Source organism: Triturus cristatus, chromosome 6 (genome assembly GCF_964204655.1).
Source record: "Triturus cristatus chromosome 6, aTriCri1.1, whole genome shotgun sequence".
Taxonomy (NCBI): Eukaryota; Metazoa; Chordata; class Amphibia; order Caudata; family Salamandridae; genus Triturus; species Triturus cristatus.
The window spans coordinates 1,552,842,395-1,552,870,312 of record NC_140589.1 but is presented as its reverse complement, the minus strand read 5'-3'; positions in this window follow the sequence as shown (position 1 = coordinate 1,552,870,312).

Here is a 27,918-nt window from a genome sequence, read left to right as displayed (position 1 = left end):
GTACTGACTGTCTGTGTAAATGTTTGCGGTTGTCCCTGCTGCCAGGATGCAGGCTCGTGTGAGAGCAATTAGTTCCGCCACCTGTGCGGATCGCTGTGTGATGCGGGCTGTCTCAACAACTGTTCGGGCTGTGGTGACTGCATAGGCAGCTGAGGTGGTGCCATCGGGGAGCTTGATGCAGGAGCCATCCACCCACAGTTCTCCGTCAGGGTCCGGGAAGGCAGTATCCCGGAGGTCAACCCTACTCTTGGTTTGTTCGTCGGTGAGGGTCACGCAATCATGTATAGGGGACGCATTGGGGTCAGCATCAGGGAGAGGCAGTAGAGTAGCTGGATTCAGAGTGGTGCATCGTTTCAATGTGATGTGGGGTGCAAGCAGAGTCAGTTCATAACCAGTCAGTCATGCGCTAGTCAGGTGTTGAGTCTTGGTTTGGTTCAGGAGGGTGTCAACTGCATGGGGTACCAATACTGTGAGGGGGTTTGAGAGCACGATCCCCTCGCTTTGCCGGATAGAGATAGCCGCGGCTGCTACTGCTCGAAGGCAGGCGGGCAAAGCTCTGGCTACAGGGTCAAGAGTGGCAGAGAAGTAGGCACAAGGGCGTTGCTTAGGGCCTATGGACTGGGTTAGGACAGACAACGCACATCCTCCCTTTCGTGGGTGTAGAGGGAGAAAGGTTTAGTGTAGTCTGGGGTTCCTAGGACTGGGGCCGAGCAGAGGGCGTCTCGTAATTCTTTGAAGGAGGATTGACATTCGGGTGTCCAGGGGAGGGGGAAGGGGACATCTTTAGCCAGCAGGGAAAGCAGAGGTTTTATGATAAGACTGAAATTTGGCAACCATTGTCGACAAAAGGAGGTGAGGCCTACTAGGGACCGTACTTGCTTCTGAGTCTTGGGAACAGGGGTTTCTAGGATGGTCTGAATTCGGTCAGGGGTAAGTTTTCTCCCGTCTTTGGATAGTAGGTGGCCTAGATATGTTACTTGTGGTTGGCAGAATTGCAATTTCTTCCTGGAGACCTTGTGACCGTTCTCCGCGAGGAAGCGGAGGAGGTGAATGGTGGCTGTGACGGCAAGTGGAGTGGTGTCGGCCGCCAAAAGAATGTCATCGACGTACTGTATCAACACCACTCCATCGGGTAGTTGGACTGCATCTAGTTGCCTCTTGAGGGCTTGGCTATAAATACTGGGACTCTCAGTGTAGCCTTGGGGTGCCCTGCAGAATCTGTACGAACGGGCTTTTAAAGTGAAGCCGAACAGGTAGCGGCTGTCTGGGTGGATGGGGATGGAAAAGAATGCGTTCTTGAGATCAATAACAGTAAAGGTGGTGGCAGTGGATGGAATCAGGGTGAGGATGGTGGTGATGTCTGAGACCACGGGGTACTGGGGTATGACTACTTTGTTAACCTCTCGCAAATCAACAATGAAACGGTAGGCTTTCTCATCTCCCTCGCCTTGCTTCTTTACAATGGGTAGGATAGGGCTGTTGCAAACATTACTGACTACTTCTTCTACCACTCCTGCCTCGACTAGGGACTCGATGATTTCCACCAATGCCTTCTCGCCTTCGGGTGATATCCGATACTGTGGAAGCTTTGGGAGCACTGCGTCCGGTCGGACGGTTATGTGTACCGGGTCGATCACCATGCGCCCTACATCTGAGTCGGTTTTAGCCCATAGATGTGAAGGTAATGTGTCGAGTAGGGACATGTCAGCATCGGTTATAGAGAGCATACGCCGTGTGTGACAGGGTCTGGACAGATCTGGGTTATCGTGTAGGATGACTCGAACTCCGTCTGGGGAGCATCTGATGGTAGCTCGAAAATGTTTTAGCAAATCAAGTCCCATAATAGCATCGGGGGTGTTGGAGGAGAGCAGAAAGGTCGTGTCAGTGGTGTTATCTTCTAAGTCAAAGGAGATTGGTGCTGATAAGGGGTTAGTGGAGGGCGTTCCATCGAAGCCTATTGAGGTTACATGTGAGCCAGACAAGGGTGCCCTAGGAATCAGTCGTTTGGATAACGCACTACGTGTCGCCCCAGTGTCTACCAGGAATGGAGATTTTGTGCCCAAGACCTTAGCAGTGACGTAAGGACCTTGCTGGTCAACACGGAGTTCGACTGGATCCCTCCCTTGCCCCTGGCGGTCCTATGCGAAGTCATGGGTGCTTTCATAGTCGGACTGTTGACACTGGTTTTGTCGGGGGCGATCAAAGGTGTTTGGTCTGCCTGGCCTGTCGTTGATGGCGTCGTTCGTGTACCCTCGTCCCTGTCCTCTATTTCTGGGGTCATATGCTGTGTCTCTGGGGTCCCTATTTTTGTTCATTTCCAGAAGGACCGGGCACTGGGATTTCCAGTGTCCGAACCCTCTACAGAACGCACATTGATTCCCATCTAAGTCTCTCCGTCCGTTGTAGGGTGCAGGGGTATGGTCTCTAGGGGGTAGCTTTCTAGGGGCGGTTGGTTGGTAATTCCCTTTCGGGGGTTCTCTTCCTATGGTCACCCCTTGCAACTGTGCTATCATTACCCTCTCCTTTAGTTCCTTTTTCTTCCTTTCTGACGCCCTATCGTTCTCATTCTTTTGGTTTTCGTAGTATTGGGCCATCTGGAGGATAGCTGCGGGTTTGGAGGCTGCCCAACTACTCTCGCTGGTCTGCAGCTTCTGAGAAACTTCTTGTGATAGACCCTTCACATAATTCTGGACAAAGAGGTGATGTCCGGTTGCAGTGGTCATGTCCTGGCCACTATAATCGGAAAACACAGTCTCGAACCGAGAGAAGTATTCAGACACATCCTCCTGGGGTTTCTGGCGACAAGCCGTCACTATTGACCAATCTACCTTTCTTTCTGGGATTAGAGTCTTCAACTTAAGTACAATCTTGTCTGGGAGCTCTAATATGGCTTTCGGGGGTTTCTGTCCCGGTTCTCGCTGTTTATCTATGGTATCGAGTTGTACCCAGGTATATCCGAACGGCTCAGCGTGGTCAACTTTCCGGATTTGTTTCCACACATCAGCCGGCAGACATAATCCGAAGAACAAGTCGATATCTGCTAAAGTCATTATTGTTGAGCCTAAGGCTGTACCTAGTTCGGTGTAGAAGGCAGTCGGGTTCTTTCTTAAGTCGGGTAGAGTTTTTCTAAAGGTCAAAATATCTTGTCGGTCCCATGGCAGGTAGACCCAATTATATACAACCCTCCCCTTCGCATCTTGGTGGTTGATGTCGTCATGTGTTCCCTGACCTCGTGGGGGGACCCAGTAGGGGGCGGCCTCTTTGATGGGCATCATGGTATCAGTCCTTCCTTCCTGGGGCTTAGCCGCTATGGGGGTTTCTGTTTTGGTTGTCTGCCTGTGTTCTTTAAGGTGTCGATAGACCTCGAGTGTACGAGTGAAGAGGTTCGTCACATCGCCCTCTCCTTCTTCCCCAATGTCTACCTTCCTATATAGGGCCGCTAAGCCTTCGGGACCTTTATCGCGGTACCTATCCTCATATGCATTCAGGGCGTGGTAACAAAGTCGTATGACAAAGTGTCGTCTACGGCTGTCGGCATACGAGTTATACACATCTGTTATATACTCCTCACTTTCCTTTCGCTCCACCAGTGTCCCTACTATCTTGTCGATTCCTGCTCGTTCATCCTTTGTTAGTCGATTCATTCTGGTGGAATCTTTCTTTCTTATCTCAGGGTCATCCAACGTCGTTGCCGACGTTGTGTTCAGTACAAGAGGCTCGGCCGGCGCGGAGGCCGTGAGGACCGAGGCCCCTGTACTGCTTTCGCTCGTGTTTGGGGGTTGTGGGTGTTGCACTACCGATTGGGAGGGTGCGTATGGAGGGGGCATGTAAATGATTGGGGGACCTAATAGTAATTCGTCATTCGTTCGTTGCTTAGAGGACAACTCAGGGTAGAGCATAGAGGGTGTCCTAACAGCGTACTGGCCTGAGGTTTCGGGCTCCTGTCTTAGTTTAGTTTCCCTTCTCTCCTTTATTTCTTCTTCTAACTTTCTAGCGGCAAGGTGAGCTGCCTTTCGTAATTCCTTTTCTGCCTTTACTTCTTCCCTCTTTTTCCGTTGCGTTGCTTCTTTGCGCCACATGCCGATACTGTCAAGCATAGTAGGCGTCGTCTTATTGCTATGCAGAGCCATTTCTAGCACTTCTATCTTATGGTCGTCGAAGGATCCCATCAGTGGCCACTGACTCTCGGGGTCCTTCCTGGTATATTTATGCCATAGCTTGCTATAAGCTACGGCGACTAGTCCATATTTAGTGAACATGTCCTTATTAGGGGTGCCTTCCAGTGGAGCCGGATGGTCCACCTCTAATAAGCGGTCCGGGCGGAACCAACTACCAATCGGTGGGGAGAAGATAGGCATGACGGGTTTCAATGGGGACAAAAGTCAGCACTACCTATCTTTTCACTGCTTGCAAAGACTAGACAGAATATCTCTATTCCTCGTTATTTGTAAGCAGAGAATACCTCCAAAGAACCAATATCGAACAACTAGTGTTCGGACAATCAATCAATCAATCAATGGGGAGATAAAGATAGGCACGACGGGTTACAACGGGGACAAAAGTCTGCGTTACCTACCCTTCACTATTTGCAAAGACTAGTCAGAATATTTCTATTCTACGTTATTTGCAAACAGAGAATATCTCAAAGAGCACTATTCTTCAAAACAATCAATGTTCGGACAATCAATCAGTGGGAAGATAAAGATAGGCACGACGGGTTTCAACGGGGACAAAAGTCTGCGTTACCTACCCTTCACTATCTGCAAAGGGAGAGAGAGAGAGAGTATTTCTACTCCTCCCCGTTTGTAGACAGCGAATATCTCAAAGAGAACAATCAATGAGCAATACTAGTATTTTCAAAACTTCAAACAATCAATCAATTATTTCGCAATTTGTCGTGTATCACGACCTTTCCCGGACCGCGTGGACAGTTTCACGTCTTCCGCCTCCAGCGCCCGATCGTCCTCTACTCTCCGTTATTGCTGCGGCACTCCTGATGGTTCCCAGTCAGGACCGTAGATCACTCGAGAGAGGTCTGCTCGGAACCAGTGAAGTTCGGATGATCGGCTGCCAGACGAGGGTCTATTGGGCAGGAGCTCTCCCGATCGTTGCAGTCGTTCACTCTGTCGTCAGGACCTCTCCCACTGGATCCACGTGTCTCTGATGGGCACCACGCTTGGGACGCCAATTGTTAAATGGTAGCGGCAGTTTCAGTCGATAACCCTTCAAGTATTGCCCGGCGGTAATCGCCTCTCATACCATTCGATAATTTACCAATGAAAGAGGCAGGCGCCGGAGACTGGAAGGCAGGAAACAAAGTTTTATTCCGTCAGAGCAGAACACATCAAATCAGACAGCAAGGTATCGTCACGAGGTGCTCTAACTGCATCTCTGAGGCCTGGCCTCTTATACACAGGTTTATGACTTTATTGTACATGGCACATTCTTGAGATTACTTTGATGTATAAAAGAACGTCTTCGGAATCCCCACTTCGAACTCGTTCCCACACATATCTACAGTGGAAGTCCCCACCCCATCTACAGTAGGAGATGGCTATCACGCAGCTGGACATTCCGCCAATTCCCGGGGGTGTGTGCAACCGGCCGGGTCTCAGGGGGTAGGGGCTTTGATCCACTGTAATCCCTTTGATGTGGGGTGTTTCCCTTACAGTAGGGGCAATAAACTGCATCCGCAGGGCTAGGTGATGGCCTGGGACCGGTTCGGATAATGGGGCGCAGAGGAAGGGGGTTATCAAAGAGATGCATGACCATGTATGGGATGTCGGTCGGGCGTGGGATGTGGTTCCATGGCAGGGTCGCGCAGAAGGAGAGGGTTTATGGCCCGTGTATGAGAGAGCGGGGGTGGCCGGCGCGCGGGGGATGCTCGCAGCGCCAGGGGAAAGCGCTGGCGATCGAGAATGAGCGGGGAGAGAGTGGGGTGCCTAAAATGGCGGCCGTGCATTCGCTGTGCGTGGCGCTGGGGAGAGGCAAGATGGCGCAGATAATGTTCAGTTACAAGCTAAATTTCCACAACCACACCACCCCAGTTTGGACCCAGCCATATGCAAATCAGTCTTGACCCTGTTCCTCATGGGAACAGTCCAGCCGAACTGCCTTCCTGCTGCGCTGCCCCACGGCAACGAACAATGGGTTGCCGTGCACCAACACAGGCACCTTTGCACCATGGTGCAAGGGAGCCTGCATTGCAGGGATGATGATTTTTGTGCAGGAAGGGAAATCTTCCTGCACAATAACAATCGCCCAAGAGGCTTTTCCTCTTTCTATGTGTGCTGCTAAATGCAGCACATATAGAAAAAGGAAAAAGGAGGAGAAATAAACATATTTCTCCTCGTTGTTCCTCCCTTACGCCTCCCCTGGGGAAGCATAAGTTTTTGGTGCTGCCTCAGAGTTACGATTTCTCGTAAATCTTAAGCAGGGTAAAAAAATACATGGATGTTGCTGGGAACACCCCCAGCAACACCCATTGTACACCTCGTTAACGCAGAAAGCTGTGTTAAAGGGAATGATATTTACGAGACAGCATTAAGCCAAATAAAATGGCTTAGTGCTGCCCCGTAAATATAGAGCAGGCTCCTGTGCCACAGAACATCACAAAAAGTGTTGTTCTGGCAGCACAAGGGGCCTTATAAATGAGGCTCTTAATTTCCCAGACTTCTTACTTTTTCTCATGGAGGGTTGGCCCATTATTCCAGACTCCAACACCTCTTTGTCACCCTGGGCGTTTCACTGTGCTCTTGTTTTCACATGCATACCCATTCAGGTATTCCCAGCATGGCTGCATGGGTTCTTAGCTCTATCTCAGCCTATACTGAGGTCTCCAGATCATTTCCCAGCAGGCATTCTACTGGAATTGCAGAGGGCATGACTCCCTTCTTTGCCAGTAACCCCTCCCCATTCCAAGGTCACCATAGCCATGGGATGAACCTTGAAAATGTTATCAGCATTGATAACTGGAGATGTCCTTCTAGTTAAGTACTTTTCAGAGGATACCTGTTTTTCAGTTACCATGGGGACACTTGAACCCGTATCCCTCAGTGATTCTACTTCAACCCCATTGATATGTGGCATTTGTCTGTATTTCTCCAGGTTACTGGGCCTGACAGCCAGGGTAGCTTCATCCACCCCTCCCTCTGAGACTAAAGTAGCTTCAGTGTGCTCTCTGACCTGGCCAGGGCACATCAAGGATCCCATCTGGACACTTACAACCCCTGAAGATGCTGCCCTAGTGGTAACCTTTCTGGAAAAGGAAGTGTCCCAGTTCTGTGACCATTCTGCTTGTGTAGATTGCACCAAGCCTTTTTGGGATCTCAGTTCCTACCCTTTTAGAAGTGTCTCTGGGCCAACATCCTGAACAGGTTTTTGGGGGTCTTTTAAAGACTCTTTGGGTTTTTCCCCTTTGTTTCCTACATCTTCCCCTTGGGGGAAACAGTAACCCCTTTCATTTGGTCTCCCCCTCCTTGGGCCTTCCTTGATACCCTTGTTTTGATACAATGGTCAATCTTCTTCCCCAGCTCTTGGGGGGGACTAACCCTAGAACCACAAGGTACTGAGGCAGCTTTTCTGATGAACAATTACTTAACAGATGCTCTTTCATTAGCAAATTGTAAAGCCCTTCAAAGTCTTGCACCTTACTGCCATTTGACCAACCTCCTAGTGTTTTGACCTAGAGTCAACAAAATCTACCCAGGACTGACTCAAGGTTTTGTGAGTCTCCCTGAACTTAATCCTGTACTCCTCAGTGATGAATCCAAAGCCCTCAATCGTGGTATCCTTTATGAGGTAATAGGACTCAGCATCTTCCTCATCCAGTGTCAGGAGTCTATCCCTGAACTTTCCTGAGAACAATTCCCTGAGTTGAGAGCCCCAGTACTTCTGGTGTAACCTTCAAAGGCTGTAAACCACTTGGTAATGTCATTGCCTTCTACATACTTGGGAACAATCCCTTTGGGGATTTTGGGTCTCACAGTTCCCCCTGTTTATTTTGTTGCTGGCACCATTTATGGGTGCTAGACCCATCTAAGCCCTTCCTCTTTCTATAGCCAGGATTGTGGCCTCAAGGACTGCTCTTCTGGCTAGTCTCTCAAGGGCTAGGTACTCTTCATCTGGCTCTTCTTCCTGTCCTGAGTGGCGTGGCCTACCCCCAGGAGTGGCAGACACTCTAGGTACAGTTTTAGGGTAGATGTGAGGGGCCATCTATACATCTTCCCTAGTGAGCTTAGGGGGACAATCGTCTGGAGTACTATCCCCACTGTCATGATCACTGTCCACCTCCTCTAAGGTGTCTGGATCTTTTGCTGAGTTGGTTACATCAAACTCTGCAAGGAACTCCTGGAGCTGCATTTTTGTAGGGTTCGAATCAGTTTTGATTTTACTGGCTGTGCAGAAGTTCCTTACCTGCTTGATACTAAGATGCAAATGAGGTGTCAGGTTAAGTTCCTGGACTTACTCCTCTGTGCCAGACACTTATAGTTCATTTGGGGCCTTTTTAGAAAATTTAAATAAATAGAAATACATTTTAAGGCCTAACTGTCCAGTGCACATTTTTAAAATTTCTAAAACAATGGACTGGGGACTTAACACAAGGCCCAAAAAGTTCAGATTAGAAAATTTGGAAAAAATCAAACAATTCAAAAAAATCTTTTTGACTAATGCCTATTGTGGATTTTTTCATGGTATCACCTATTGACAGAGTTGTATCAGCAAATGCAAAGTCTTGTATCCCTCCGCTGAACCACCAATGTAGGAAGCTGGCTTTCTGTATAGTGTACCAAAATGAGGCACACTGTGCAGAAAGTCCAGGCGACCCTTATTGGTTTACAGGATCTTGCTTTATTAATTACAAAGTACTCTATTTGTGGTAGCGTGGTCGAGCAGCTTTAGGCTTATCAGAGGGGAGTGTAGAGCATTTGCTATACACAGAGTCAATAAATGAGACACACACCAAAGAAGAAATTCGAGATCGATTTAGAAAAATAACATAGATTTTTATATTAATTGTGACACCAAGATCATCGATATCAGGTAAGTACATTTGAAGTTATTATTTTTACAGAAAAACAGTAAAATAGCAAAAGCTGTCAGATTTGAGGCATGATCCTTGAACGCGGTAATGTTATTTTATGGGAGAAACATACACTACATAGGTATACTTGCAAATGGTTGTTAGGGTTGATCTCGTGGACTTAAGGTGCTCAGGGGCCATGGTCCATTGAACCACCAGCAGTTTGGTTTTACCTGCACTACCAGCAGAGCTGCTGTACGTGATGATAGCCTCGAGCGATACACAGTAAAGTCAAAGGAGAAAGCTGTGACAAGAAAAAGGCTGCAAGTGGCGACTTGGATACAAGTCTGGAAGAATGCAAAGGGGGGCTTTGGGGGCACCTTCGGTTGGCTCCGACTCAGGCTGTGGTGCTCGGTTGCAGAGGTGTTTTGTCCAGCCGGTCACTTGTGTTGGAGGCTCTCACTTCTTGGGGTCGATCTGGCGATGGGGGGGGGGGGGGGTGAAGGGACAGCAGGGCCACTCTCTGGGATGGCGTCAGTGATGCTGATATCCCTCATCAGTAGGTCAGTCTTGGCATTGTTGATGTCCGGACTAGACACTTAACAAGCCTTGGCTTCTGCTAGGCTCCAGTACCCAGGGTAACAGTACTGGGGGCTACTGGAGGCTCTAGTGACCCACAATTTGCTGGGTATATGGGGCTGACCTTTGGGAGCCACAAAGTTCTTCTCTTCTTGGGGTGCTGTTCCCTCGGTGGACCCAGTGGCCAGCAGAACGGTGTACCTGGCAGTTGGGATCAGTTCCTGTAGACTGCGGGGAAGTTGCTCCACCACTCCAAAGGAGATGCTGGCTGGTTGGTGAAGTGCAGGCAGCCCTCCAAGGGTTTGAGGGATGCATAGCTGCTAGATGAGTTGGGTTAATGTAGTGTGGCGAGTGAGGTCACAAGACTGTGTACAGAGGTAAACAAGTAATATTAATTGAAAGGTGATGCGTAAGTATAATTGTGAGTTACAGTAATGTGACTCACAGTAATATGAAAGTGATGCATAAATGATAGTTTCAACAGATGAGTATAAGTTATTCATTTGTTATTGTTGTGTAGTTTAAGGTGTCTTTGGAACAAATGAGATAGAAATAAGTAAGTGGTGCATAAATCATAAAATTAGGAGATAAGTATAACTGTGGAATTTCTAATGTTTGAGGAGCTTAATCTGGATTGTATACCAAATTTAAATAAAGTTTTCCTAACTATAATTTCCATGTAACGTTTGTTTTAGTGTGTTAAGATAGATAGATAGATAGATAGATAGATAGATAGATAGATAGATAGATAGATAGATAGATAGATAGATAGATAGATAGATAGATAGATAGATAGATAGATAGATAGATAGATAGACAGACAGAGTCAGACAGATAGATAGATAGATAGATAGATAGATAGATAGATAGATAGATAGATAGATAGATAGATAGATAGATAGATAGATAGATAGATAGATAGATAGATAGATAGATAGATAGATAGATAGATAGATAGATAGATAGATAGATAGATAGACATAGATGCCATAAAAAAATATATGTGACAAAATATATTATTTAGAGCAAACGTGACTAACATTGCTTATTCACACATGTGTTGCTGCAGTGGAAATGCTAAATGTACCTCCTTGTGTCCTGGTTCTGCTTAAGTATCTACTCTCTTTATTACGATTGTTGTGGCAGGGGAGGAAAAGAATGGCCGCAGGAGGTTTCCCCTTCCTTCAGTCAATTTGTATCTGATAATTGTTATGAATCTTTACTTTAGGGATGTACTTTGGGTGTTCTCTTCCCAGTGTTGTCTTTTCTCTTCTTTTACACTACAGCAGCCACAAATGCTGCACTGTGCTGCGTGAGAAGTTGAGAGCAGTAGAGTACCATATTTACAGAAATATGGCACTCTCCTCTCCTTTCCCTAGCGCCGGCACTGAAATCAGCTGCTGTGTACCACAGAGACACCTTTGAACCATACAGTGCAAGGGTGTCTCCGTGAGTCAAGCATAGTTTTTGTACTGCAAGGATATTCTTCCAGTACAAAATACTATGCTTAGACTAATTTTAAACATATTCCCACTTTGTAAGTGGGCTGTACAGTGCAGCACACATGCGACATTGGAATATAAAGGAGAAAAAAACAATTTCTCCTTCATAGTACCTGGTTCAAGTGTGGGCTATTTTCTGACGTTGAACCCTGTCTACATTTTTGAGTAAATTTGGTTTAGCATCAGAAACCTTGGGTCGTTGCATGGGAACGCCCATGCGCAACCCATGGTATGCCCCCTTGGCGCTAAGTAATGCAAAGCAGTGCAAAGCGCGGCTTGCGTTACTGTCACTTTATTTTCAGCAAGTTTAGCGTTGGAAAGTAAATTGGAAAAGAAGATTTTGCATCACAAAACATGGAGTAAAATCTTAGTAAATCTGCCCCCACCCTCCCCCAGTTCCATATCTCCAACTTCTTCAGGCATTTTCGTAACTTCCTTCTACCTACCATGAAGCAACTGGTTTGCGTCAAAAGGGAAAGGAAAGTCAGAATTAGTAAAAATGTTCATAAATGCTTCAGGACATTGGCTAAAGTGCAATGTAAAATTTTTGAATGATATTATTGTTATGAAAAGTTATATTTGTATATAATGACCACAATAAATTCCTTTGAGAAAGACTCATTCAAACTTTCTTATAAAGTTTAATGATTTATTTATAAAACCTTAACCTTGTATAATTTAGCATCTACTTCATCCTAATTATTGGCTTCCCAAAATGATAATGCGGTATGTAGAAACTCGACACAGTGGGGCTAAATGCCCACGGAGATAATCAAATGAGATTGAGTTTTATACCTGAAAGCTTAGCGTAACTCAGTGGCGTAGCTGGGGGGAGGTGAGGGGGGCGGACCGCCCCAGGCGGCACTGTTTTAGGGGCGGCGGCCGCGTGGCACTGGCGGCCTGTTGCGGTGGCCTTTATAATTTATTTGGGGACACTCACTGTCTGACACTTTGTCAGTCAGTGTCCTCAGTCCCCAAATAAATTATAAAGGCCGCCGCAACGGGCCACCAGGGCCGCGCGCGTGCCGCGCGGCCCTGTTTCAAGTGCAAGCAAGCTCACGTGACCTACCTGCAACTACTGCCTGCACTAGCGCACGCACGCTGCACGCACCGCATAGTGGTGGTGGTGTGGTGCGTGCGCACGTGAGTCACGACCGGGTCACCAGTCTCTCCTGGGCAATGCCAACCTCCCACGCACAGACACAGGCTAAGGCGGGGACGAGTCACAGGTCCCGCAGTCATGCTGAGCTCAGCTGCCGCCCGCGGTGCGCATCGAGCGGGCGGCATTTCATCAAAGGTTTGTGCTGCACTTTTAGGCGGTGCCATAATTCTGAACTGCGCGATAGCCTGGGAGCCAGCTTCGAGCTACTCGACCCTATCCCGGTGGGGATCTTGAGGAATGGATGGATTCCCACCACTGACGCACGCCATCCAGGACAGGCGGGCCCAGGCAACGCCGGCCACGGCTAAATTAAGTTAGTCAACAGCCTGCTAAGTGCTGGGCAAGGCCGCTGAGAGCGGCTCAAAGCACCATGATGAGATCCCGCCTGGCGACTCGACCCATGACCTCAGGCCTACCTATGGCTTACTCGAGTGAGGCAGGCCTTCTGAGTTGCCGGCTAACCTGTGCAGAAGTATAGGAGCTGTCTAAGCTTCTCATGTCGGCACCTGTGCGTGGGATCCGATGCACAGCTGCCACAAGAAGTCATTCATCTTCAGGAGTCAGTACGAGTGCCGGTATGTTTTAACGCAAACACTTCTGTGCAGTGCCATAGGTATTTTTAAAACTACTTTTACAGCCTGCTGCATAACACGCATTGGTGCAAGTACTCTTAGATAGCGCGGGCTTTTTAATGCTCACTCTCTCAAAAAGTATATATTTGAAATAAAACTGCCTATAGCTGAGTTGTGACCCCTAGGCTATGTGTACTTTAATCAAACTTTTCTCCTGAGGCTTGCATGCACCCCCATGCTTAATTGTGTCTCAATGTTAATTGCTTAGACTAGCAATGCAACATAGCTTCAGATTGTTAATAAATAACGGGCGGCGACGCACACCTTGCTGTTATCAGCGAACTGATTTTTATCAAATTGCTCAGTGTGTCCTTTTGAGATAAATTACAGTCTGCAGAGGGGTTGTGACCTCTAAGCTACGCGTGTACCCTTCCATTTCCAGTGCTTTGCAGCCGTTTTAAAATCTTCTTACAGTTTCTCGTTGCTCAAATGGGTGTAATTTCTGATATTTATGTTGCCTTTGTTTTTATTGCTTGATTTTCCTTGCGAAAAAAGTGTCACTCATAGTTGTTGAAATGCCACTCATAATTACGCTGACATTATAAAAATGTCACACTTAGCAATCTGAAACCTTGGCAACTATGCTTCCTTTATGTCCGGCCTGCTGCTGTTAGCTGTACTTCCGGTGCCAGCTGCGCCCCTCCACGTGCACAAACCATGAGCTGAACATTGCAGGCATTGCCCTGTAGAAATGTAGACATGGCCGCCGGTTGTACAGTGGGGTGTCGGAGAACATTCCATAAAGTATAGAACCCTGCGAATGCTGGTAATTTCTACGTTTTTATTTCTTTATTTGAAATTTTATACCACACACAGACAACGTTAAAGTACTCTACAGTTTTTTATTTTTACAAAAAAATGTGAGAAATGATTCCAAATAATAAACATACATATTTACAAAGAAATGTTCAGGATGACGTCAGAGCATTTGCAATTTGTAGATACATATTTTGAGAAATGCATCCAAGTCATATAAATCCATGTTAGCAAAGACGTGTTGTCTTATAGTGAACGTTAAGTCGTCAGCTTGTTCTTCACGCTACAATATTTGATTTAAGAATGACACTGCATATATGGCGATGCAGGTGCTGGAGAGAGCTGCAATTAAATGTCACAAACGTAAGTGTTAGTGTTAGGTGTTATGATGCATGAAAATGGAGTTTTATTGGATAAATAAAAAATCCATATTCTGGGTGCTGTTATTGAGATGGAGTAAGGGCCTACTTTGGAGTTTGGCCGATGGGATACTCAGACACAAATGTATTACACGTGCATTGTAGCCTATAGCCTTTGTATACAGAGCACAATATATGTGCCACTGTGTGGCAGAGTATTCCATTCACCAATCTCTAAATAAGGCCATACGATTTTTTTATGTTGAATTTCAGAGCTACAAGCATCAGTGCTTCTTTGTTTCTGGGGTTTCTGTTTTGCCCAGTGACGAGTAATTGCTGATGCTAGGTAGCTTGGTGAAGGGCTTTGAAGGTTATGCACACTGTCCTGAGTTTATTTCTCTACTGGGAGCGAGATCAGACATTCTATAACTGATGAGCTGTGGTCTGCCCTTTCCATGTTTGTAGTAAGCCTTGCTGCTGAGATTAATAATAATGTTGGGAAAGCCAGGCTCGATAGGCCAGTGAGTAGGGCAGTTTCACATACCTACCTGGTGACATCTAGAGAATGGACGATGGTTTACAGATCTTGTTTTTAACATAAGGCACCACAGCATGCACAAATCTTGCACTCAAACAAGATCTGCTATTCTCGAGTTAGGGCACGAGATAGGGGCTGCCTTAAAGCTGGTATTAGTGTTTGAGTTGGAGTGACAGTCAATATTAGTGTTAGAAAGAATTAGGTTACAACTAGGATGAGGGTGATGGTTAGATGAATGGGATAGGGGTGGAACGAGGACTGGAATTATTAGCATTGCTTGGATTAACAATACATGTATGATTATGCTTAGATTGCGGGTTAGTTTTAAGGTTTGGATGAACACAAGTGTTTCGATTGGGTCTTACTGCAGGTTTTTGGTTAGGATTTGTGTTCTAGGTTTAGAGTTACAGTTAAAGTAATTGAGCCAACAATTGTGCAAGGAGGAATCCAGACTGCTTAACACCCAGCCTTAGCACAGAGGCCAGCAATTTACAAATAAACATAGAATTGTCAGAGACTGTATCGAGCTCTGAAAACTATAAAGGCCTACCACAGCAGGCTTCTTTTTTTGGCCACTCTGGTGAGACACTAAAAGCACACACAACATGCGCCCTTCTTTAGAAATGCAAATGAGTAAAATATCTGGTTACCACATTATCAGGCCAATATCTGCCTTAATAATGTCCAGACGGCTTGTGACACATTCATATGGGAAGGGGACTAGAATTTCTCTGAGTCAGAGAAGGTAATAACCAAGAGAAACAGGATTGGGAACACCCAGTGGTGCTCGAACAATTTACATAGTGGCGTCGCTGCCATCAGTGCTTCATCACTGAACTCACAATGTTGAACATATATCATTAAAGCATGGTGTGTTTGCGCAGTGTCATTTATAGACAGCACAATCTCCATTGAAGTGGTCACTTAACTTGCAAAGACATACAATTTTACAGATAAAACTAATGTAGCGCACAAACGATGTGTGGAAATCGGGTGTCAATCAATCAAACAAACAGGGTTTGCATAGCGCTACTTATCACCTGTGAGGGTATCTAGGCGCTGGAGGGTGGGGGCGGTGCTGCTGATTAGGGACGAATAACCATATTTTTAGGCCCTTCCTGAAATCCTGCAGGGTGGCAGTCTGTGTGTTCTCCTTTGTACTGCCGGTCACCGGTGTATTTAACTGTGTAGCCTTGGACCGTGTCATGTATGTGCATATAACTTGCATGATCGAGGTAACTATTAGCGGCGATACTACGTGTCTCTCGGTCCTTTTTCCCCAACACCCCTGATCCCCCTCTCCAGGGGCGGCAATCTGAGGGATAGCATCGGGCGCCACAAGCTCTAGCTACGCCCTTACAAACATAAAAATTCATGTCGCCTTCCATACTTTTAATTTTCTGTTGGTGAATACCTCCCACGTTCTTTAAAACATTGAGTTATGTAGTATGAGCCAATATGGCGTCGATTTAAAAAATGAAACAGAAAAAAAATAATTTAGCCTATCAGTATTGTATGCAATACTACACATGTGACATGTGGTATGTCTTTCAATATGTACGAGTAGTTTGCTGTAGTGCCGAGCAGCTCTCTGTAAACACTAGCATCTGTGTAAGTAAACCGGCAAATATGTGAGTCAATACAAATTATCCTATGGTGTTAAACTGTTGAGAACGCCACAACACCTCTAAAGATGGTATATTTGTTTATCACACATAAAATGAAATGATCATGGGATAATCATGAAAAGGAACTCAGATAAGTAGAAGTAACAAATGTAATTAGGCTCCATGCAATAGAAAAGATCATAGAAGTCAATTAGGGGAACTATTATTTTCCATTTCTGAACTGTCCAGATTAATACAAACCCACAAATCACATAAATCACAGGCCGCATTATTCTGTCACACGCAGAAACCTGCAAAACGCTGGTAGTTGCTGCATTTATCTAATGAGGCTGAATTGTTACAGGGAGGCCTACATGGTACGTGAAATTCTCACATATTATTTAGCAAGATGTTGTTTATGTTAGCTCTCTTGTGGCTATAGGAAAATCAAGTATTTATTGGTACAAACAGCAAGGCAACAGTATGTGAAAATGTGATGCAGCAAAAGACTGATCGGAGTGTCTGGAGTAACATAAACTGGTAACAATGGGACTAAGCTAATGAGCACAATTGAATTCTGTGTTTGTTTTCATTAAATATATATTTATTTATATATTCCCTTTTTTCAGAGCGAATGCATTTGTTGCAAAATATACAAGACGTGAATATGAAACGGTGAATGAAGGCTAGAACTAATACATTTCGAACAAAAAACATTTTGTTGGAAAAAAAGAACAATGGATTTTTTATACCGAAATGTAACTACCATTCCATATGGGTGACTACTCGTTAATATAATATGAGAATGATAGTGCAGGCTTTCTTACATCTTAGCTTCTTGGTAAAGTCATAAAAAAGTCTCCCCTACTAGTCGTATGGGCCTTTGATTGTCAACTTGAAATATAAGAAAGGAGCTAACATCAGCAATGCATTCCAATGTGCAAGGAAGACAACAGAGAGGATGGTGTCCAAACCTTAGTGTTTGATTAACAATGCAGTTCAAGTTACAAATTAAATCAATCAGCAACATTGAAAGAAAAATATTGTAAGAGCATAAATATTTAAATGGTCATGCAATCTGAATATGTATATAATCAAGAAAAATATGTAAAAAAGAATCACATACAGAAAGCAAAGTATCAACCAAGCAGGTTCCATGAAGGAACTTCTCTATTCTAAATAAAGTATTGCAAGTGGCGAAAGAAAATTCTATGGGGGACATTTCAGGATCAGATGAACCAAGTTTAAGGTTAAAGGGGAAAGTATAAGTGCTCAAGCATGAAGCTCATTATTCTATGCAGGAGAAATCAATCAGCAGAAGAGAAGTATGAGAAGAAGTGTTCTCTCAGTAAAATCAGGACAGCGTCTGCTCTAAAGATTACACAATTAAAAGATGACAGAACATTCTAGAAGGCTCCTTCATATCGGGTTGTCATGAAATTAACCAATCCGAGGACAGTGTTCTCTGGGAGAAGTAGACTCTCTAATTTCCCAGCTCCCAACAAAGGAGCAATCATCTGAGCGACCTTTGATGGACCCCAATCTGGTCTGTCAGGTACAGTGAGGGTCTCTCCCAACATACCAGTCTCCATATTCAAGGTTAACTTCTAATTAAAAGATCAGTAGTCTACTAGCCTGATGTACTACACAGCATGCCTTTTTCTAATTTAACGAGAACGTGAAAAGACACTTATAGAGAATGGATAAAAACAAGGCACTTGCAAGACATTTTATGGAAATGCAATGTGTGCAACTCAGGCCTGGTAACAACTTTAGCCAACATTAGATTCACAATAGATTCTAAACAAATACAGTTAGCATAAATAAATATATTGAGTACGGCGCTTAACATCAGACGCCTACACCAAATTATACTGGGCACACTCGGCACGGGAACTAAGGAAGGTTGCATTTCACTCGATTTACGGCAGGCATTTGATTCCTTGCGTTGGGATTATATGTTCCATACCCTCGAACGATTTGGTATACCCGACGAATATATTGCATGGGTGCGTTTACTATACACAAACCCCACTGTGCGAGCGCGCACAAGTCAACATATCTCGAGGCAATATATGGTGGCCCAGGGCCCCCGGCAGGGATGCCCCTTGTCGCCGTTGTTGTTTATAATCGCACTGGAACCGCTTCTGTACAGGCTTCGTTCCTTTGCAAGTTGTAAGGGAATAATGTTAGGTCATGCAACTCACACTGTTTCGGTGTACGCAGATGATCTCATTCTTTATGTTAAAGACATGGATGCGGACACACATCCAATGCCCTCGATCTTTGCGTCATTCCAAGAACTTTCTGGCCTGGCTGTTAATGCTGCCAAGTCGTATGCCTATTTCTTCGATAACTCTACGAGGAGCGGTCAGTTTACGTTCGGCCCCTGGACCTTCCAGGTAGCGCCCGATACTTTTAAATACCTCGGAATACAGACTTACCGTGATGCCACGGATCTCCTAGATGGCAACTTAACACGTGCAATTACTGCTCTCAAATCTCAGATCCACTTTTGGGTCTCGCTGCCCCTATCGGTGGCGGGCCGAGTGGCCATCACTAAAATGGTGTTGCTGTCAAGGCTGCTTTATTACTTTACCAATCTACCTATACTTGTACCCTTGAGGATTTTTAAAGTATTGAACTCTTTACTGATAGAGCTAGTCTGGGGCACAGGGCGCAGGCGTATTGAACTGGCGAAATTACAATTAACTACGAAACAAGGGGGGATGGGAGTACTAGATTTGTGCGCATATTGCTATGCTAGCCAGTTGCAGTGGCTGGCATATTGGCTTGCAGGACGTAATCTACACAAATTGGATATGTCTCTGCATGATAGAGACAAAGGGGTCATCCGCAAGCTCTTACTGCCTCAGGCCCTCCTACCGGCATCGACACCCCACTTGCTACGGATAGCCATTACTTATTGGAGGAGCGCAGTGAAGTACACTAGACGGACACCTCCGTATGCTCCCACTATTCCGCTGTTAGGCATCCCCACACGAACGGGACTGGTCACTAACCGTGCTTTACAGGCATGGGCTGATGCTGGCATTGCCACGGTAGGAGAGTTCTTTTCTGAAGGTGTAATAATGACACATGACACGTTTATATGCGCACATGGTGCACCCTATACACTGTTCCTCTTACATGCACATATCTCCAGATATATACGCACTACATGATCGCCGGAGGGTACTGAACCAATCACGAACATGCTTCTTACCATGCAATACCTGATGGGAAATGGGGCACGCTTGACAAAATGGTTGACTCACGGGATTCTGACTGAAACGGCAATCTCATTACGACCACTACGCGACAAATGGGAAGAGGAAGTAGGCCGTGTATTAACAGACAAGGAATGGGACACTATTCTGGGGCACCCCAAAAAGGTTTCTCGGAACCTTAAATTTAAATTTATTCAATTAATGTTACTTCACAGAGCTTATTTAACCCCACGCAGATTGTGTGCTATGTTTTCGGGGGCAAGTGATGCCTGTCCGCGCTGCCATGCACCCAGCGCGGGGCTGGTACACATGGTATGGGACTGCCCTAGACTGGGGCACTGTTGGATGACAGTATACAAAATACTGATGGATATAGCCCCAGTGCGTCATAACGACACACTGGAATACTGTATAATGGGACTAGGACCCCGCGAGTTGAAGGGTAATCCCATTTGTCGATTTGCTAATCCTGTGCTCCTTCCAGCTAAACGAGACATAACCACACGGTGGAAAGACGCTAGGGCTCCGTCTCTGCAAGATTGGCATACAGAGGTAGTGAGATGGGGTAGGGCGGAGGGAGCCGAACTACAGAGAGAGGAATATAGAGGCTTACGGAAAACACTGATATCGATGAGCTGGTATGCAATCATGGAGGAATATGCAGCAATAGATATATTATCCTATTAAGGAATCGCGACACCATTTATTGTGGTCATGGACCAATGACAATAGCTCACATAAACTCCTTACAGAGTCAGTGTTTTTTTTAACCTATTATAGAAGAAATACACAGTACAAATAGGACAGACTGTGGAGCCAAGATACACTCCTTGTTTAGATCTGGACATGTGCAAATGCTACTATGGACAATTGTTGCCGAGCATTTGAGTAAGTTTTGTTTTTGAATGGAATAGATGTGATAGGTCATGTTACATTTGATTAACCATGACATGTTCTGTTGGACTTCTGATGTAGGCAAAACTGATGTATATTATCTGTAATGGCATGCTGTGAGAGACTCATTCAACGATTTACGGCTTCTAGACCTATTGCGATGTGAATGTGTACTCTGTTCCTTTGAATGTCAACATATGTAATTAAGCCAAGTACCAACGTGCTTATGTATCGCTCCACAATGATTGGACAATTGTTGTGAAAATCAATAAAAACTAATAAATAAAAAAAACTATGAGAAAGCAGGGCTTGGGCTTTCTTAGTCACACTAAGTAGACTATTTTATGTTAAGCAGATATCAGTACTGCTAAAGGAACCAACCTTGGGAGACTGCAGGTCTAACAACTACAACTTATTAAGGCTATGCTTATGTCCTGAATGTGATAAACAGCTATAAGAAACAGCGCAGAATAATTAATGATGAGCTTTCATTAATTGAATGAAACATTATCAAAATGACAGTTACCAGTGAGTGCAAAGCAATGTGTGGCTGTGTTGGTAAATCAACCTCAAGGCAGGTGAAAGAATATGAACAGTCCCATGCACTCTGCAGAAAGCATGAAGAAATCTGCCCATAGAAGACTCTGGCTGGGAGAACTTGGCCTGGCAGTTCAGGTTTTACTGTTCCCATGGGGAGCAGGTTCAAGACTGATTTGCATATTGCTGGGTCCAAACTGGGGTGACCTGGTGAGCAAGAAGACAATGGACTGAACCCAGATCTGTGACTGGGGGTGAATGTTTAATTTGTTCAGCATTCCATCCATCATTTTTTCTTTTTGCTTTTGTCGCCGTAAGTGGGTAGGGTATGTCCAGACGTGGGTCCGTGCTTACTGTGCAGATGGATTTGAGCCAGTCTGGCTGATGAGGGGTGATACCCAGAAACCAGACCCAGGATGCTTAATTCGGTTCATGGAGGACTGGCATGGCAGATCGGGCTCGACTGTCTCATGGGGAGCAGGGTCAAAACTGATTTGCTCATAGCTGGGTCCAAACTGGGGTGGCGTGGTGAGCAAAATATTTATTAATTTAACCCAAATATGTGACTGGGGGTAAATGTTTAATTTGTTCAGCATCCTGTCCATCATTTGTTCTTTTTGCTTTTGTCACCCTAGGTGGGAAAGGTATGCCCAGACATAGGTCCCATGCTTGCTATGCCACCACATTCAAACTAGCCTGGCAGATGAGGGGTGAAACCCCGAAACCGGTACCAGGGTGTTTGTTTCTGGCCCAGGGAGGTCCAGGCCTGGCAGTTTGGGATCGACTGTTCTCATAGGGAGCAGGGTCAAGACTGATTTGCATATGGCTAGGTCCATCTGGAATGGCATAGTAAGCAAACAATATATGGATTTAACCCAGATATGTGACTGTGGGTGATTTATTCTGCATTCCCTACATCATCTGTTCATTTTTGCATTTGTTGACCTAAGTAAGAAGGGTATGCCCAAACATGGATCCCGTGCTCACTTTGCCACATTATTCAAGCTAGCCTGGCTGTTGAGGGGGTGATACCCCAAAACTGGTCCCTGGATGCTTGTTTCTAGTTGAGGAAGGACCTGGCCTGCCAGATTGAGCTGGACTCATCCCATGGGAAGCAGGGTCAAAACTGATTTTTATATTGCTGGCTCAAAACTGGGGTGGCATGGTGAGCAATAAAACAATGATTTAAACCTTGAACTGTGTCTGGGGGTGAAGGTTTGATTTGTTTAGATTTCCAGCCATCATTTGTTCTTTTTGCTTTTCTCATAGAAGAGAGGCAGAAGCTGTGAAAGAGCAAACTCTTCATTCAAAGATGGCTGTGCCTGATGGGGAGAATGGTAATCTGACCATGCCAAACTGTCTCCCTTTGCTGGTCTTCTATTTCTCAATCAGTTGGAGAGATGATTTAATAAACAGTTTCTCATGCTTCATTGCTTCCACTATATCTTCCACAACTACCTTTGTCATGTTGAATTTTGGCACCTCAACTGTAGATCCTTTCAGAGCTACCGGTGGTACAGTGGTGAAGCTGTCAGGCAAAGATAAGTTATTTATCTCAGCCTCTGCAGGTAGAGTGATAGCTTCTTTGGTCTGTCCTGGGCTTGAGATTGATGGTTTCTATAATATGCTGATCCCTGTGTCATAGAAAGAACCCTTGGTAGTGCTGCTTGAATGGTTGTGATCAAGATTGTCTAGTGCACCAACTGTGAAAAGCCCAGTTCAGAGCTTAGATGGGCACATGACTCCCTCTCTCTATGATTTCTGGGAAACAGCAGTTGCTAGCTGATTCTCCACCTGAAGTACGCAGTGGCAGCTGACTCTAATTCCAAATGGTGCAGTTGAGTTATCAATTTTCTTGAACGTGTCAGAGTGTGCACATTCCTACCTATGTACAATAGAAGTGGTAGTTGAAATGACACAGAATGGCAGGATTGTACCTTAGACTCTGTTGTCTTCTTACAGTTGAACATGATTGCTTGGGAGATAGTAAGAGTTTTCTGGGATTTGTGTAAGTCTTGTCTGTTGATTCCAGACCCATCATCAACATTCAAAAAAGAATTTTCAATGTCGTTGGTGCAGAGTTTTTTTGATAGTTTGGTGGGAAGGTGGCATTGAATTGAAATCCATCAGATCCCAAGATGTCTTTTCGAATGGTATTGGCAGCTTTTGCCAATATGGCTGCACCTCCTTCATAATCTGTGAAAGCCTGTTTCAGCATTTCCTTCATGCCTAGTTCGAAAATAAGCATAACATTCTTCACATCATTCTGCTCTTGAACCTGTGGAAAGTAGCAAAAAACATTTTAATTTGTTGACCTCTTTCTGAACTCCAAGTGCCACAAGATGATCTGCATACTTGAGACACAACTCAGGCTGCTTGAAGCAGAAAATATCTTCTTCTACTGAGTTTAATAAAAGTCTGTTGCCGCCTGAGCCGCTCTACCTATTCAACAAAATACTAAACTCATTGGGCTGATCTTTCTTTCAGAGACTGCAATCACTATTAACCTGATTGGTCTGGAGAGAGGAGGTGAAGGAGTCCTAGGATTCCTTAGGAAAAAGGTGGTTTTGAAGTTCTAGATATGGAACACTATTATCATGCTGCGCGATTGCACTATGTGACCTACTGGTTTCATCCTCAATTTAAAGTGTAACATCTGCTGATAGAAAAGGACTAAATAGATATAGGAACCTTGAGAATTAATGTGGCAATGCCCCTGTCTTGTTCCACGTAACTGATCCAAACCATACTTTTCTGGTTTCTATGGACAATGGCGACAAGCTACGCTTTCCCTGAGATATACTCCCCGCAGCTATCACTACTTGATAATCATGCACTATCTACAATGCTGGAAAGAGTTGTAAAGGGTAGACTCAAATGAGCAGGTTCCCTAAAGGTGGGCCAACTCTTTTCTGTGACAATCAACAGAGGAGTGTGTCAAAATAGTAGATAGAAGGAAGAGCAAGCATGTAAATAGTCGCAGTAAGGTTCTACTGTTGAAAAAACCACTTGTTTTTTTTTTAAAAGCCCTCACTCACCAACCTGGTTGGTGACATGCTTCATCATTGGGCCCCACCAGGAGTGGCTGAATGCCACCCTAGTGTGCTGCGACACCAGTTTACAGCGGAGCTGGTAAAAAAAGGTATTTAGTGGAAAGTGAATAGTGAAATTTAAAAATGTCCAAATTGTGTCCAAAAAATCTTTTATTAATTTTGCCAATCAGACATGTATAAATTAGAGTGTGGGATAAAGAACTAGAATTAAAAGTTCTGTTTTATCCCTGAAGGTGCGGTCAACATGTTTCTGCCTTTACGAGTGTTAGTCAGGCTTTCATCAGGACCAAGGATGTGATAGTGAAGACCCGGCGGTATGGGCGCGCTAAGGCCCACCCAAACCAAGGGTTTACAAGTGTTAAAAATATCAGAAAACACTCGGAGTAGATTCCATCAGGAGTAGAGAGGAACCGAGTTTATTAGTAGGTACAAAGGTTCAATGCACCATGGGTCACGGGAGGGGGGTGGTGGCGAAATGGCACACCGCCTACGGCACCAGGCACCCGTTATGGACCTTCGCAAACCCTCGTAAAACCGGACCCCTCTTTTCTCTAAAACTCTTTTCTGTCCATAAATCTTTAATGGTGGATCAATTCTAAGGGTAAAGAGTACTGATGCCTGTGGACATGTTTGACTACCTTAAAGCATGCACCACATACAAGCTCAATCAATCAAGGGTTTATAAAGCGCGCTACTCACCTGTGAGGGTCTCAAGAGGCCCGTCCTTCCCAGATAACCCTCCAGACTTTGCTCAACTCACAGATGCTACAATACTTGCAGAACTGAGGCTGTATATCCTGGCTGTGTAGCCTATATACTGAGTGTATAGTTATAACAATAATACACTAGACAGCTGAGAGGCAGACCTCGGAGAAAGAACTGTGCAAGCAGTGTGGAGACATTGCTGAGCGCAAAATTGGAGGGTATAGCTCAATCACAAACATAAACGTATTCAATTTAAATTCAGTCGATTATTTTACTCGCCCAAATTAGTTTTTTACATAAGATTGATGCTGATCTTATTGCTCAGGGTGTGGGACTGCTGATGTGGACCTTTACCACCTAGCATAGAACTGCCCACAGGTGGCTGTATATTGGGGGGAGGTGGCAGGTATCATTGGCGACGTGATGGGTATCCCAATGGAATGTTCATCTAAACTGCTACTTTTGGGTCATGTTAAATTCGGCCTCCAGCCAGTTAGCTGATTGATGGCTTTTCTAATTCTTCTTGCAAAACATAGCCTACTATGAGCCTGAATGAAAGGTCTTATGTCGAAAACCTAAGTTTGGTTAAGGGACACAGCTACTTGCAAAACTATGGTGTCGGACTTCACAATGATGCAGGCTCTGCAGTTTGTCCTCTTAGGAATTATTGTCTGTCCAGCAGGATGAGAATGAGGGGACGCGCTTTTGAATCCTTTGGTTACCGTGAGGGGAACGGCCCGACAACAATCACATCGCTGCCGTGAGGGGAACGGTCTCATTACACTCTACGCTGCCATGAGGGAAACTGCGTTGGCTGCAGGTGAAACTACATCCCCCAGAAGGCCAGTGTCAGCGCAGTGTACAGGCGTCATCAGTGGGCGTCTGCAGCCCTCTTAAACAGTTGGGGCTTTCGCAGCGCGGGACGCGCTTTTGAATCCTTTGGTTGCCGTGAGGGGAACGGCCCGACAACAATCACATCGCTGCCGTGAGGGGAACGGCCTCATTACACTCTACGCTGCCGTGAGGGAAACGGCGTTGGCTGCAGGTGAAACTACATCCCCCAGAAGGCCCGTGTCAGCGCAGTGTACAGGCGTCATCAGTGGGCGTCTGCAGCCCTCTTAAACAGTTGGGGCTTTCGCAGCGCGGGACGCGCTTTTGAATCCTTTGGTTGCCGTGAGGGGAACGGCCCGACAACAATCACATCGCTGCCGTGAGGGGAACGGCCTCATTACACTCTACGCTGCCGTGAGGGAAACGGCGTTGGCTGCAGGTGAAACTACATCCCCCAGAAGGCCAGTGTCAGCGCAATGTACAGGTGTCATCAGAGGGCGTCTGCAGCCCTCTTAAACAGCTTGGGGCTTTCGCAGCGCGGGACGCGCGCGTGCGTGCCCGGGCCAAGGGCGGGCCCGTCCACGCCCGTCAGGGCCTGGAGGAGGCTGGGCTGGGCCACCTGTCTAACCGCCAAACTATGGGTAAGCGAAAACTCCTGGGTAATCAGGATCAGGGGGGAGCTAAGGCTAAAGTACCAAGAAAGTCTTATATAATTTCATACCTGACTTCGGCTGTGGGAGTTTTGAATAATGAGATAGCAAATGCCGAAAGGGAACTGGGCATTAATGAGGGTGAAGACATCGTGGTAAATGGTCCCCCAGTAAAAACTCCAATACCCCTGAATCCAGTGGTGGTGATTAATGGTCCGAAAATTGTCCCCGTATCCCAGTCCTCCGTCAGTGCTGCCACAGGAGGAGAGGACATAACACTGCAATTGCCTGCCCTGGATGGGGTAAAGTTACCTAAAGGTCTTAGTGTAAAGCCCCAGGGGGAACGGCGCTCAGCTAGAAAATCTACTAAAAAACAGAAGGGACTAAAAACTGGTCATACAAAGATTGCTTCCGTGCTGGATGAGAACACTCAACTAATGCTCCGGAACTTGGTGGAAGAGATATTTTTTACTCGATTTGAATCCATATTGATTAATATTGCCAAAGATGTAATTGATACTATGAATGTGTGTGTTGCTGACCCAAAGAGAAAATGTGACCGCCTGGATTCTATGATGGATTATTCCAGTAGAGATATTAAATGTATCCCACAAGTTAGTGCTAGGTCGAATCCACCACTTTCCCCTCGTCTAGAGACTGTTGTAGATTCTCGAGGGAAACAGCTAGGGCCTCATCAGCATGTACCCTTGGATGAGGCACAATTCAAGGTTGTCAACACTTCTGTGGGGATCCAAGGTCGAGACGAAGAGGGAGGGCTTTTGCCTCCTATAGAAAAAAGATTTGCTGACCCTACAGAGTTAGGTGAGAATGTGGTAATTAAAAAGAATGCTGTTGCACAGGAGAAAAAAGCAAGACCAAACACATGTATAATTAATTTACCCCCAGAGGTCACTCCTTTGGTTGCAATTCTTGTAGGGGTCCCGCCTTTAAGAATTCATGACACTGAATCAACAGAGGCTCTATTGCATAAATCAAAAAATTGGTGTGAGCATCATTCTATTGGACTTCCTGGGATATCTGCCCACATTATAATGGCCAGACGAGTTGCATGGGTGGGTAATGGCCCTAAGTGTGTCCCAGGGGATTGTATTATTGTTAACTTCAATAACCGGGATATAGCTGAGAGATTGTTTTGGGATGCCACAGACTTGTTTGGGGGAGAAATCAGAGCTGTACCATTGGGATATTTTTATCCCCCATCCAAGGTACTGCGAGTTCCCATTAACCCTCCTTATTTGGGCCGGGGTCTTCCACATGGCTCTACTAGTGGATCCTATACTGGTAAGGGCAGAGAGGGTGGGGTAATATTTCCTAAAAAGACAGCTTTACTACCCAGTCCTAATGAGGGAGGACTGCTTGTCTCAAATAGATTTCTCCCTCTTACTCTGATGGATCAGAATGATTGACCGGCGGTGACAGGGGTAGATGGAGCAGTTTTGTCCCAAACAAGTCAAGGCCTAGATGACATAAGAGCAGAATCTTCCCAAAACTGTAGAATTATTAGCTGGAACATTGCAGGTCTAAAATCTAAAAGGGTTGACCCACTGTGGTTGAAATCTATAAACCTGTATGATATCATTGCTCTCCAAGAAACATGGGACAGGGGGGATGGTTTTTGGTTGGATGGGTTCAGATCTTATTCTCTACCTGCATCCCCGTCGCTGGCTGGCAGAGGAAAGGGTGGTTTGATGCTCATTCTCTCTCATAGGCTAAAGGGAACTTTAAGAAGACTTGAGGTTGACTCATCTAATCTTTTGATATTAGATGTAAGTTGCCCAAACAATCCTAAGTTACTACTTATTAATTTTTATAACTCAGGGGATAGTGACTTCATAAATCA